Source organism: Pezoporus wallicus, unplaced genomic scaffold, assembly GCF_028554395.1.
Source record: "Pezoporus wallicus isolate ANWC-B61680 ecotype Strahan unplaced genomic scaffold, APGP_CSIRO_Pwel_v1 contig_8542, whole genome shotgun sequence".
NCBI lineage: Eukaryota > Metazoa > Chordata > Aves > Psittaciformes > Psittacidae > Pezoporus > Pezoporus wallicus.
In genome coordinates this window covers 192,442-205,251 of record NW_026640148.1, presented here as the reverse complement: position 1 = coordinate 205,251, position 12,810 = coordinate 192,442, and the positions used below count along the sequence as shown (strand labels likewise).

General features: G+C 45.8%; 1 protein-coding gene across 6 annotated transcripts in view; it reads right to left on the bottom strand.

The window, feature by feature from the left end:
• Positions 1-12,810, bottom strand: part of GRIP2 (glutamate receptor interacting protein 2) — a 239,420-nt gene that overhangs the window by 78,196 nt on the left and 148,414 nt on the right. The window lies entirely within an intron of this gene.

The window sequence follows — 12,810 nt, the reverse complement described above, 5'->3', positions numbered from 1 at the left end:
TCCATAGTTGCTCTATTACCTCAGGAACTGGTATCACCTGGATTATATGGCTGCCCCATCCCTGGCAGTGTTCAAGGCCAGGTTGGATGGGGCTCGGAGCAAGCTGCTCTAGTGGAAGGTGTCCCTGCACGTGGCAGGGGTTGAACTGGATGAGCTTTAAGGTCCCTTCCAACACAAACCAGTCTGGAATTCTATGATTCTAACAGTGAAGAGAGAGCAAGACAAGCATGTGTCAAGGCACAAAAGCCCTTCTGTGTGAGGGTCCAGTTATGTTTGAAACTTCTACTAGATTTGATTGAAAGTGGCCAAGAGGTTACAAATTCAGAAGGAAGCTCACAGAGAAGCTGCAAGGTGATGTCTTGTTTCCTTAGGAAACAAATCAGGATAAATCAAAGGGGCCTGAACACATTCAGATGTGCCAGCAGGAAATTTTGCAGACCTAGGGACCCTAACTCTGTGTGATCCGTGTGGAGGAGAACTGAGATTTGCTCTAATGCCAGAGCTCTTCCTTGGATTGAAATGCAGCAACATCTCTATTTTGTTTCAAACTCAGCTGTTTCATGCACAGACAACTAATACAAAAGCAGTAAAATTACTAAGTAAAAAAACCTACTTACAAAGAGATATTTTGGTCCATAATTTGTTTTTAAGAACTTGCTCAGTCTGACAATAGACTTAATTAGTAATTGAGCCAAAATTTATAATTGGAAAACTTTTCACACAGCTATTAATGCTTTTGCTGCAGAGAAATCTCATCTTAAAGGAAAAAGCACAAATACAACAATAAGTTGCTAATTTGGGAAGAGCCCATTGCTTTGGATGCCACGAAATGGATGTCTTCAGTATGATGCTTTAAAGAAAAGCTAAACCCGATTGTTCCTGTTTATGCCACCATAGAATTCTTCCCAGAATACTTGTTGCATTAAGAAAGGGTATGAGAGGGCAGGTCTACTACATAGTTGAAGCTGCTTGGTTTTGTGGGTGCGAACTGGATGGAGCTGCCCCATTCCTCTGCTGCCAGTAGAGAAATGAAAGACATCTTGGCATTTCAAACCCCGAATTCCTTGTGGCATTCACTGAGCTGGCTGGCAAGAGACCAACACACCAGGAGCCTGGAGAGGATGTTTACTCTATGGTTTCTGGCCAAAAGCAATAAAGGCAACACTTTCTTCATGTTTCAGGTGGCACTATACTACAACCGGTTGAAGCGAACAGCCTGAGTTTCTAATGGGGAAGGAATAGGGTCCACACCATACACACCAACAAAATTAGGCAGCCCCAAAAGATATGTTATGACGTTAAAATCTACAGGTGTCAAAAGAGTGGGCGGCATCAACCTCAACTTGAACAAACTCAAGGAGTGGTATGTAGAGCTTTGATTTTTCATGAACACGCTGTACTTCCTTCTGTACCTCTTGACCTAAGCTTAATGCTTGCCTGTTCAGAACTAGCAGCTCCCCAAAAATGTTCTGGCAATGTTAACTACACACAAGTCTCACCTAAGAATACCTGGTTTTTACCCACACACTGTGCCCATTGGAAAAAGAAGGGGCGCATGAGGGGATGGGGGAATGTTTAGAAAATCTTTCCACAGGAAAAAAGGAAAAAAAACTCAGTTCATCTTTCTTGGGATATCCTGATCTCCTATTACCACCCTACGGGGAAAGAGAGTGTAGGGAACCCTTTTTCTTGGACCCCCCTTCATTATAAAATACTGACCAGAATGACAGCATGGGCTTAGGACAGTCCATGGCTAGAACAGCTTCTGGGTTGTCCCTGCTGGAAACACTCATCCTGAAAGCTCTTGGCTCTCACCCACTCAACTAAAGAGGTGCTACCAGTCAATAGGCCACCAGTCAGGAGAAAAGGGTATTTACTCTTCTCAGGATCAGGCTGACCTTTAAGCAAAATTGGTTTGTTACAAATAAAGAGAAGCACACAAGCACGCATGTACGAGTGCTTGGTTTATCCTTCCTTGTACGCTGTCTTGCTTTTGAACTTCATAGATCTTTCCCTATAGCCAACTTACAAACCCTCCCAGAACAGTGGGAACGAAGCTGCAGACCTTACCCGGCTTTAATTAGTTGGGATGACATTTACAGGATACACTTTTATGCAGACAAGACGGGGAAGACAACAGAGGGAAGACCACGGGCTCTTCAGAATATCAACGATTTAGTCCACTGCTTGACGGGTTTTTGTTCCTGCAATTTAAACCATTACTTATTTAACCACATCCAAAAGCATCCTTGTCAGAAGACACAGGACTCCGAAACACTCCAGCAAGATCCCGAAATGGACCATTTATGCTGAACACGCTCTGAGCCTGGGAGAACATGGAGATCTTACATCACTCCGCATTAGGAAGTCTCAGGAGACTCTCTGAAGGCAGCTGAATGAACGTAACGAACAGTCAGCCACAGGAAAATGGTGAGGAAAAACACCCAACCACACTTATAGTGCACAGAGAAACACCGAGGTTCTAACCGCATGTAAAGTCATATTAATAGCAACAGAAATTGTTGTGGGCTAGGAAGGTGCAGAAGGGACTGACGCAGATGCTTCCTTTTAAATTTAAACCTTAAATTAAGATTTTACATCACCATCTCCTTCTCCCCATCCTATTTCTTCCATTTAAAAATACATACTAGCCCATCAGGGTCTGCCTAGGGCTGGGGACCCGTCTCTCTGCTCATCCACCCTGGCAAGGCTTGTTTCTGGCACAGCAAACCCAGTACTTCTATATGTCTTACTGGGAACTCCAACCCATCTCTCTGCACAAAATCAAGAGGCTTGGAGAGCCTACATCCCTCCTTCATTGACTTTTGGTTGCTGGAGACAAGGAGGAGGAGGAGGGACAAGAGGAAAGTCCATCACTCTCATGGTGGAAGAGACTTCACAGCTGATTACCCAGCTATCCGTTGGCTGCATGTTTGCTCCATTTCATCTGCTCCAGTTCTACATAGTTGTGCTTATTTAGAAACCCCAGACAACTGCATGCCAGCCTGAGGGATGCAGCAGGGCCCATCTCTGATCCAAGCAGATGCCCCTTTTCTCCCACACATCCCCCAAATGCCGCTACATATATATAAAGCACTGTTTTAATGATACGTTTTTATGGGAAAGTGGGAATGGACTTTAAAATGAATCTTTAAAGAAAAGGGTATTTAAACAGTTTAATAATGGAGCCAGAGGAAGAAGTCCTTGATTATTCTTTCCTTTAAGTGCAAATTTCATAAGCCAGTCCTAAACATTAACTTATTACACGTAATGAACACTGAAAGATAAATTGACTCATCCAGGAGGCAATTACAGCCCCTGCTGCACACACACACGCAGAGCACCGAGATGGAGAGCACTGCTAGAGGTAATTCCAGGACCCCCATCCATTCCCTCCACCACCGAAGCACAATAAAATGCTCACTATATTTGTCTGGGTAATCAGAGTAGGACACTACAGGGATGGGGACTCCAGTGCGGGTAAGAGAAATGGTGGAAGACAAATAGGCTGCAGCAAAGTACAAGATCCTTTATTCCCCAGCCAGCTCTAATGATACAAAAGAGTGCGTTCAGGGACCTTGTTAGCAGAGGTCATCCCAACAAAAGTGAATCTCAGCTTTCCGAGGATTTTTTTAAGGCAAATGGAGATGAGCTTAACAAGACACAGCAATAAGCAATGCAGCAGGAGGTTAATGATGCATTGGCAACCACCTGCCAATGCCAGGACAAGGTGGGAGTTTATGACCTGGTCCAAAAGGAGCAGAGCTCTGGAAGCTGCATGCACAGCATCTGAAAAAGAGCTCATCACTTTGAGCTACATAGTGCCTATTTCTCCCATTCTCTATCTTTGTGGCTGTATTGTACAGAAAAACACTTTTTCTGGGCAAAAGATACACCCCCATTTGACATGCTCTTAATTGGCTTTATTTTCCTCAAATTTTTCATATTAATGTAGCTAGCAGATATAAAACAACTTTGGGACACAAGTAAAATCATCTTGAACATGCACTGAACCAGCTCAAAGAACTACGTGTGAATAGAGGAACCCTGCAGAAACTGAGACCAAGAGCAGCACCACACAACTGAGGGAAACCAAAGTGCCTAAGAGCTCCCATCTTCTCAGCTCCTAGTGATCAATGCAACAGAATGATAGCAAGTTGTTCACAGATAAAAAGCTGGAGGGAAAAATAAGAGTCTAAGTTCTTCAGTGGTGGAACTGGCTCCCAGTTTTAAGGTCATTAAACCACTTCACTTTATACTGAATGTGTGGCAGCTGTACTTGGCACCTCAATATCAGCACCAGTACAGCCCTGGTAGAACCAGTCCATGGCCTCTCCTCTTCAGTAGAAATGCTGTTTCTTCTTTATATTTTATGAATATCACTAAAAATGAAAACAGTGATGGGTCTGCATTAGCACCCATCAGTATCCACCCTCCTTCCCCACTATGGGTAGGCAGTTTAGATGAAACAGTTCCATCGCATAAGACCACGTTAATCTAAAACACAAGAGAGGAAATATATCCTGCTGTGGACATTTGTATAGGACAGAAAATGAGGAGCTGGCACTTCAGCCCTCCAAAGATAGAACAGCAGACTCCAAGCCCAAATGACAACATGGAGATGCCCTGTGGGAGCAGAGGTGTGAATGCATTGATGGGGCTGCAAAGCACATCAGCATCTCTGAACCCCTTACTACATTACACTCAACAAGAGCTCAGGTTTTTCCAGTAGTAGGAACTGAAGATTTGTTCCTCGTGATCCTGAAAGCCCCCAGTCCGAAGCAAGTGTCCTAGTAGCAGGGATGTGGCCATGCCTCATCAGACTCCAAGAGAGAGGCAACGCTAAGCTTACGGCAGCCTAAAGGACAAGTCTTAACACTAAGTCAGTATCCAACTCCAGTCATCTCTGTGGAAACAAAAACCTCTGCATCTTCCCCCTTTAACAGATTTATCTTGGCACTGGTCTTTTCAGAGGCAATGCTGCCAACACAGATGGAAAAATAAGCAAGTGGGTCATCAGTCTTAGCAATTGTCACAGAGTTTCTTTTCAATGAGTAGCAGTGTAACAATGCATTAACAATAAATGAAATGCCATGTTAACACTAATTTACATAGTACAGAGCCACAGTGCTTTGTTTCCTCTATTCTCCTTCCAGACTCTCCTGACCTGCATATGAATCGAGATGAAATTTAATTGCTGGGGCATTCAGTAGAACCACTGAATTCCTGCTTAATGAGGCTTCATTTGTACTTCTGCATCAGACACCTTCTCTCCAAGGTGCTGCATTAACTAGTTCAGATGTAAAACATTTTCCAAGGCATATTTTCATATGCATTTCAACAAAGAAATGGCAGGAAAAGTGCTGACTGCAAAAAGACAGTATATCAGTAGCTTGATAAAGCCAGTGAGATCCCAAGAGCACCAAGCTGTATTCCTCAAACAAGAAAAGCTTTAATGGCTTTTATATCCACTCTTACACACTACCATGCAGTATCTACACTGCGCAACTCTTCTAGAGGAGACAAGGCAAAGCTAGGTGGGACCTGGCCAACATCCGCATGGGAGACAGCCAAGAACTAGGAGCAATACCAATAGTTTTCATGACTTGGAAAAAGCCCACGTTGCACCCAGGAGTCAGAGCTCTGCATGGTTTTCATTCAGATAGCTCACTGAGCTTGCCTCACTCAGAAGTCCTTGGCTGTGGCCAGAGGGCTAATTGCCATGTCAGGCACCTCAGCCTATATGGCCAAGCAGGTCCTTAAAAGATCAGCCTTTCTCTTTCTTTTGCTTAGATGCAGCCCAGCCACTACCAGCAGCATGGGCACAGCTGTGTTCCAGAGTCACACATAGTGACCAAAGAGCCACAAGACCCCCCTGAAACACAGCTGATCCCATTAACTTGTGGTAGCAGGGGATGCAAGGCTGCGCACATGGTGCAGACAGGGATACCCACTCGAGGGGGGGACACTGCAGTGGCCAGCACTGGATGAGGCCACAAGCTGGCTGTTGGCTCCAGCCTCAGCCTCTCCCCCATGCTGAGTGATGCCAGTGCTGCGCTCGTGCGGTAACTGCAGGGAACATGGGGAGCAATCACAGTAAGCAAGCAGAGATGGCTATCCAGCACGGGGTGAAACCAGGTCAGGCTCCCTTGCTGCCGCAGGAAGGCTCCCGGCTCTACCCAGACACCCTGAGGAGCAATGCAGCTCTTAGAAGTGCTGGAACACGCGGATGCCGTCGGATGGAGCCGCTCAGCCGTGTGTTTTGGGGTGAGGCATTCCCATCTGCCCACTTGGCTCCTGCTCCAGCATGTGAAGTTTTACCTCCCAAGCTGGGCCAAAGCAGAGCCACACACAGCTCCAGGTAAGCCCCAAGTGCTATATACCAGTGATATAGACAGAAGTATTTCGGCTTTAGGGCGTGCGCAGCTCCCCAAGGGACTGCAAATTACTTGTTATTGCAGGCTTGCAAGATGGGATCAGCCTCCCTCCTCCCATCCGGGCTCCCCGGGAACAGTTGCGGCACGTTCACAGCAGTGTGTAAAGGTTTGTCCTTTTACTCATGAGTTACAATAACCCATAAAAGTACAGCTTAGGGCTCATCCCCAACGTGGGTCCAAACGACAACAGTGGATTTGGGCTAGTTGCAACAGGCCAGGAGACGGACCACGAAGTCAGTTTGCCATTTGCATTATAAGGCGAAAGAGTGGGAAACAGGGTATGGTGCAAGGCAGTCCTAATTATCCCAGGGTAGCTAATTACAAAGGATGTAAATTGACAGAAATAAACCCACATGGTCAATAATAGTATACTTTAAAAGCTGGAAATTTTAGCCCATTATCTTTCCAGCTGAAATGCTTTAATTGAAAATGGCTAATCTTCCAGTGGGTTCAGGAAGGGTTTACAAGCTAATTGCTCTCTTTTCTTTAGGATTAGCACTGTTCTGTGAATAGGGGTGGGGGGCAGCAGATGTGCAGCCTTTACTCTCTTTAATTCAAATGCCCCTACGGCCACAAATGCTCCCAACGCTGTGTGGTGGCACAATGGAATCGCTTTCTCTCACACAAAGTGGTTGTTGTGAAATCAAATTACAGCTATCTATTAGGAAAGGAACAATAAATCTCCTTCAGCACACATCCCCATCAGGAAAGACATGGCATTAGCCTATAAAAATCCCTGATGGAAGTAAATCTCGCAGGAGAGAGAGCAGCTAACAAATGAATTTACCATTCTCCTTTCGCAACTGGTAGTTGGTGTCATTTGAACATGGGCAGGAAAATCATTACCCCATGGAAGTCAAAGCATGATCCCACAAACTTCAGGGTGGCCAGGACCTGGCTGCTAAGATCTAGGCTGGGGGAAGATTTAAAGGAGCCGGTGGAGAGAACAACTGCCTTCAATGTAAGCAGAGAGAAATGGCTTTTGCTTTGCTAACCACAACAGCAACTATAACCTATCGCTCTTACAAGCCACAAGTAAAGTTAGCTGGTAATCTTGACTACCTGGAGTAGATGGGTTTTGCGTTACATGAGAGAAAGGGGGTTAGCTTGATCGTGTGAACTCTCTGGGAGAGACGCACTTAAGAAGGGAGAGGGGGATCCATAATAGCAAAGGCAGAGTGACTCCTAATTCTCAGAAAGGGGAGGGGAAGAAAAAAACGTGTTGAAGTGCATCTGAAAATGAACAAAATCAGGTCATGGCCATTCAGCTCTTGCTGCTGCAGGGCAAGGAGGACTGAGTCCTCCTTAATGTGACATCTGCAGCCCTGCTGCTCAGAAAACCAGGCATCTGGCACCGCCTTGCAAGATCCTACCAGCCCAAAAAGAGTAACACACCCAGGAGCAAAGCATTCTTTCGCATTCCCATTATCAGATTGGGAAATGCCGCACCATTAGGAGCAACAGTGTGCCAAGCCACCCTGCCTAGACTGCAGCACAGAAAGCCAACAGAGCTCCTGCGCCTAGAAGGTATGGGGAGGAGGAGGAAGTATTTAGTGCTTGAATCAATAGGAAGGTAAAGCTAATGTTGTATTTCACAAAGTCAGCAGTGCTGTTCAGAGCAAGCCCAGCACCCTTCAGGAAGGCCCTAGGGAAGGGATCCATTTCCACCTATATGAGCTGTCTAACATGAGAGCATCACCAGGGCTTTCTCTAGGATGGCCAATGAGAAAGACATCTTGTCCTAGAGAACAGTTCATCTCAAATCCCTTAGATAAAGCTCCTAACTTTAGTAATCTGTAAACTTGAGAGAAGATTCATCTCTTCTGACAGAGCAGCAAATACAGCTCATTAACTGCTTCCCCTAATCCTCCTCCCTCTAAAACCTAAAATTTCCTGCTGAATCACTATAAAAGGGAACACACTAAAACCCAGCAAGGAAGCAGTGCAAACACCACCCATACAAGAGTGTCTCAGTCAAACCCATGGCAGGAGACACAAAAGAACAGGGAACAGGTACTAGACACAGAAACATGAAAAGCTCACCTAGCTGAATTTGTATCAAGTGCAGCTGAATATTACCTTTTCAAACCCATGTCTGGAACAGTCACTGAGCTGCTATCCTAAATCAAGCCTTTCACTAGCTAGAGAAATGGAATATTTAGTGGTCAAATGAAGACGGATTGTTGCCAGTCAAAGCATCCTATTGCATTCAGCAGTGATCTCTATCACACAGAGTATTTACTAAGGGAGAAAACCTTCAGAGCAAGCAGATGACAGACATGCACATCACAGGCATATGACAGCATTAAAATCTAGACGGATGCTGAGATATTAATGGCACGGGTTAGGAGGGGTTATTTTCAAAACTCTATTAACCCAGTGACCCAGTTTACAGCAAAGACACCTCCTCATTTGTACCTTTTGATTACACATGAGAAGAGGCAGCAAGTACACATTCTCTGCTACCTCAGCAGCCATTTGCATGCTGAAGCACAGTAGTTACAGGTGTGATACGGCATTGTAAGTATGAGATTTATCCATTTTTGCCATAATGTTCAGAGCTGTTCCCTCAGTACCTTATTTTCCTGGACATTGTTCCTGCTACTCATAGGCAAGGCAAATGCTGCTCAAGTCCACTCTCCAGAGCTACACCTCCTACTCCAAGAGTGTATTCCTGTGCAAGGGCCACTGGGAACAATACTGAAAGACTCATGACTGCAAACCTTATTACTCCACAAAGATGACCACACAGAATCCAGGCCAGAATCAACACTGGATGAATTATTGCCAAGAAACCCAAGTTTTGAAGCTGTGCACTTGGCAAAAAAAGATGTGTGGATGCCCCCTTTTTTTAAAGGTGAAAAAGGAAAAGCATAGAAAATGATTTTCTGAAAGCTCTAAGAGCTATAAAAACCTACGTTTGCTGTCTCCCACCTTCGTATTAGCTGACATCTCTGACACATAGTAATAACCAGACCTACTGCAAACAGGAACTAACATTAAAGGTTTAAGAGAGCTCCCTAGAAAAAGGTTCTCAGAAACATTCTGTACGGTGACTTATGGAATGGTAATTTAAGAATATTCTCTAAAATATATCGTCCTGTAAAACCCTTTTACTCAACTGTTAATTCGTTGCTAAGAAGCAGCGGAAGGCTTAAATGGATGTAGAGATTTGAGTGAAAGCTATGGGGTTGCTCTCTATAGAGCTGAGAAACGAGGCATGTATGGCTAGGGAGGACAACAGGAATATAGGTCTGGATCAGAAAGCAATGAAGCCTGCAGGTGCTCTGAGCCAACAAACACCTGAGGGACAGATCACCAAGGGAGCGTTAAAGCTTCCTTGCACAATTTCAGGTGCACCCCTGCAATAACCACATGCCAAGCAGATGGTGGCCCAGGCATAACTAACAATTACCTGCACTGCCTGTGATTTTTCCAATGTAATTAAGGACCAGATTCCTTTACAAAGAGCATCTGCCTCAAGTGGACTGGGGTGGTATTTAAGCAATACTTGTACCATTGCAAAGGATGTTTGGGATTTGAATTGCAGCCGCATTAAATGTGCTATTAAATATACAAAGCATCACATAGCCTTAGTTATCTCCAGAATGACACATTCCTGCTGTAAAGGGATTTAGCCAGAGAAGAAAGGTGGCAGAGGAGGAGGGTGCAAACGCTCTGCTCAAATCATCATAGATTCGCAGGTTAGTTTGGCTTGGAAGAGACCTTAAAGCTCCTCTAGTTCTAATCCCCCCTCTTCCACTAGAGCAGCTTGCTCCAAGCCCTGTCCAACCTGGCCTTCAACACTGCCAAGGATAGGGCAGCCACAGCTTCTCCTGTTCCAGCGTCACATCACAAGTCATGTGTGTAGACATCACACCAGTCCTCTCCCATCTTCTCTGGTGAAAGCCTCCAACCAGCCTCCTCTGGAAGCACTGTCCCTATGGACAAGCACAAAAATACCCCCCTGACTTGGGAAGCATCCGACAACGTAAGTGTTTACTGGGATCATGTGGGGTGAAGGGCTGGGAAGGTGGATGGCCGTGGCTATGCCTGCCCTGTGCTGTTAAAAAGGGAGATGGGCACACTCACACCAGCGGCCCCTATTTCTGCTCATCCCCCCAGGGCCGCACAGCTTGGCCTCTTGGCTGGATTTGCCTCTCTGCAGGGGGCAATCTGCACCAGCCTCCCTTGCTCTAAGAAGATAATATTTGGCAGGATTTGATGGTTGAGCATAATTCCAGATGAAACAGGCCAGATTGGAGGATTTCTGCATAATTAGGAGTATAATACTGTATTTGAGAGCCTCCTAAATACCCACAGTTAACAGAGGGCAGCATGCTCGGCAGAAGCCCATCTCATCACAAGGGACTAAAGCTGGCACTAAGCGGATGCAGATCTTCATTTTCTTTAATACCTCAGCAGCCCCAAAGCAGCAGCAGACAAAAGTGCTGCCCCAAATGAGCCAAGTCCACAGCAGACCTCAACCAGATGCCCCAGCTCGGAGGCACCTGATGTTCCCAGAGCAGCAGAGCGGCTGTGCAGGTACCCAGGCTCTGAGGGAGTTTCTACAGCAACAGGGTGCAAAGAGCATGTAGGTGTTTACATAGTGCAGCTGATTTACACCAGTGTGTTCATCATCGTGGCAGAAGAAAAAGCCTCTTCGTGCCCACAAGTTTTCAAGTCCCAGATTTTGGGTTCATGGGTCACTTTGCTGTTATCTCTGCCATGGAGCAATGCGGATGCTTTTTTTACACTCCAGCTGTTAAAGGTCTAAATTTCCAAGGTCTCAGTCAAGACCTAGTCCTGACAGTATTGCAAGACACACTCTTCTCCCCAAGCAGCAGATGAAAGTACAGTGATACAGGGTAGTAACACTTCTTATTGCAGTGGAGAAGAACAGGACAGTTGTACACACACATTTGATAAATACACATCCAGATTCTGTGCCAGGCTGCACCATCAGCTCCTCCTGCACAGGTACCGTGGTGCCAGGGGAGATGCAGGGTAACAGATGTCTCCACTGAGACCAGCACCATCCCAAGCAGCAGCTGTAAGCCAGGAGATCACAGATTTCAGGCTGGTGGGGACCTTTCCAAGTGTTTTCTTGCCAAGCAGCAGACCCCTGTCTGTGCTAAGATCATCCTCACTCCACTGTAAAGATACAATTTCTTTCCTTAGTGGAAACCCCAGGACAGACTTGCCAGCACTGCATCCTCAACAGGCCAATCTCAATGCTCACAGGTGAGACCTTCTTGTAACCCCAGTACTACACTACAACATCCACTCCTCCACATGCTCCTGCTCCCTCTACCCCTGTCCATCTGCTCCCTCAGGAGGGATGAGTGCGTACAAGTGTGCACTGAGAACACACGACACACCATCACAATGGAGGCAGCATCTATTCCAGGCTCTACTTTCACTGCTGTTTGCAGCCCTGCATGCCCTTTACATTACCGACAGCACCACATGTCCCTGAGCACTGGGGTGACAGAGCAGATTTATGGGCTAAGAAACGAGATGCACACCTTTACCATGGGATGGAGCAGCTGCAAAGTTCACCCTGCCATTAGGACAGCTATGATTTTTCCTAAGTCAATATCCTGCCCACTTGCTGTCACAGCTTCCCTCCCTACCCCTTCGCCTTCCTGCATAAAGGGGCTTCATTAAGAGCTAAACTTTGATTTTGGCAAATTGGGAATTTCACATGCTCTGGTTTTGAAGCAGCAGAAGTTTCGAAGCAAATGAGAGATGACCATTCATAGACCTTACAGATTAATGACCATTTATTCAGGCCTTACGGATTAAAAGCTCCTAAGGGACAGTGTCACAGAGCCTTTTTCTCCCTGCAAGTGCCACCTCCCTGGAAACACTTGCTGGAAGACAGGGAAAATAAAGGGGAAAAAAAAATCAAAGAATCAAGCAGTGTAAAGGACAGGCAAGGAAGGGGAAGCATGGGGATTGAGGAGACAGCAGATTAATAGCCTGGCATTTATGGCAGTTTAATAATAGAGCTGTCACAATAGGAGAGATTTACTAATTGCGGAGTCATTTGCTATGGATTCCCATCAAGCTGCCATTTAAATCGCTGTGCAGCTTTTAAGATGCCTTTTGAAAGTGGGGAAGGGGGGGAGAAGAGACAACATCCACAGTACTTATGCTGCTAAATTTAGGAAAACACCGTGTTTTCTTGGGGGTGACCAAGTGGATGAGGAAGCGAGGAAGAAGCCAGCGTTACCGTGAGCCCAAAGGAGTGAGGGGCAGGTACATCCGAGTCTTACATCTGGGGGCAAAGCTCTCACCTCAAACTAAGCCCTGTTGAGTTTTACACAGCTTTAACCAGTGACTGGGCTGTAGCTCCAACATGTCTTTT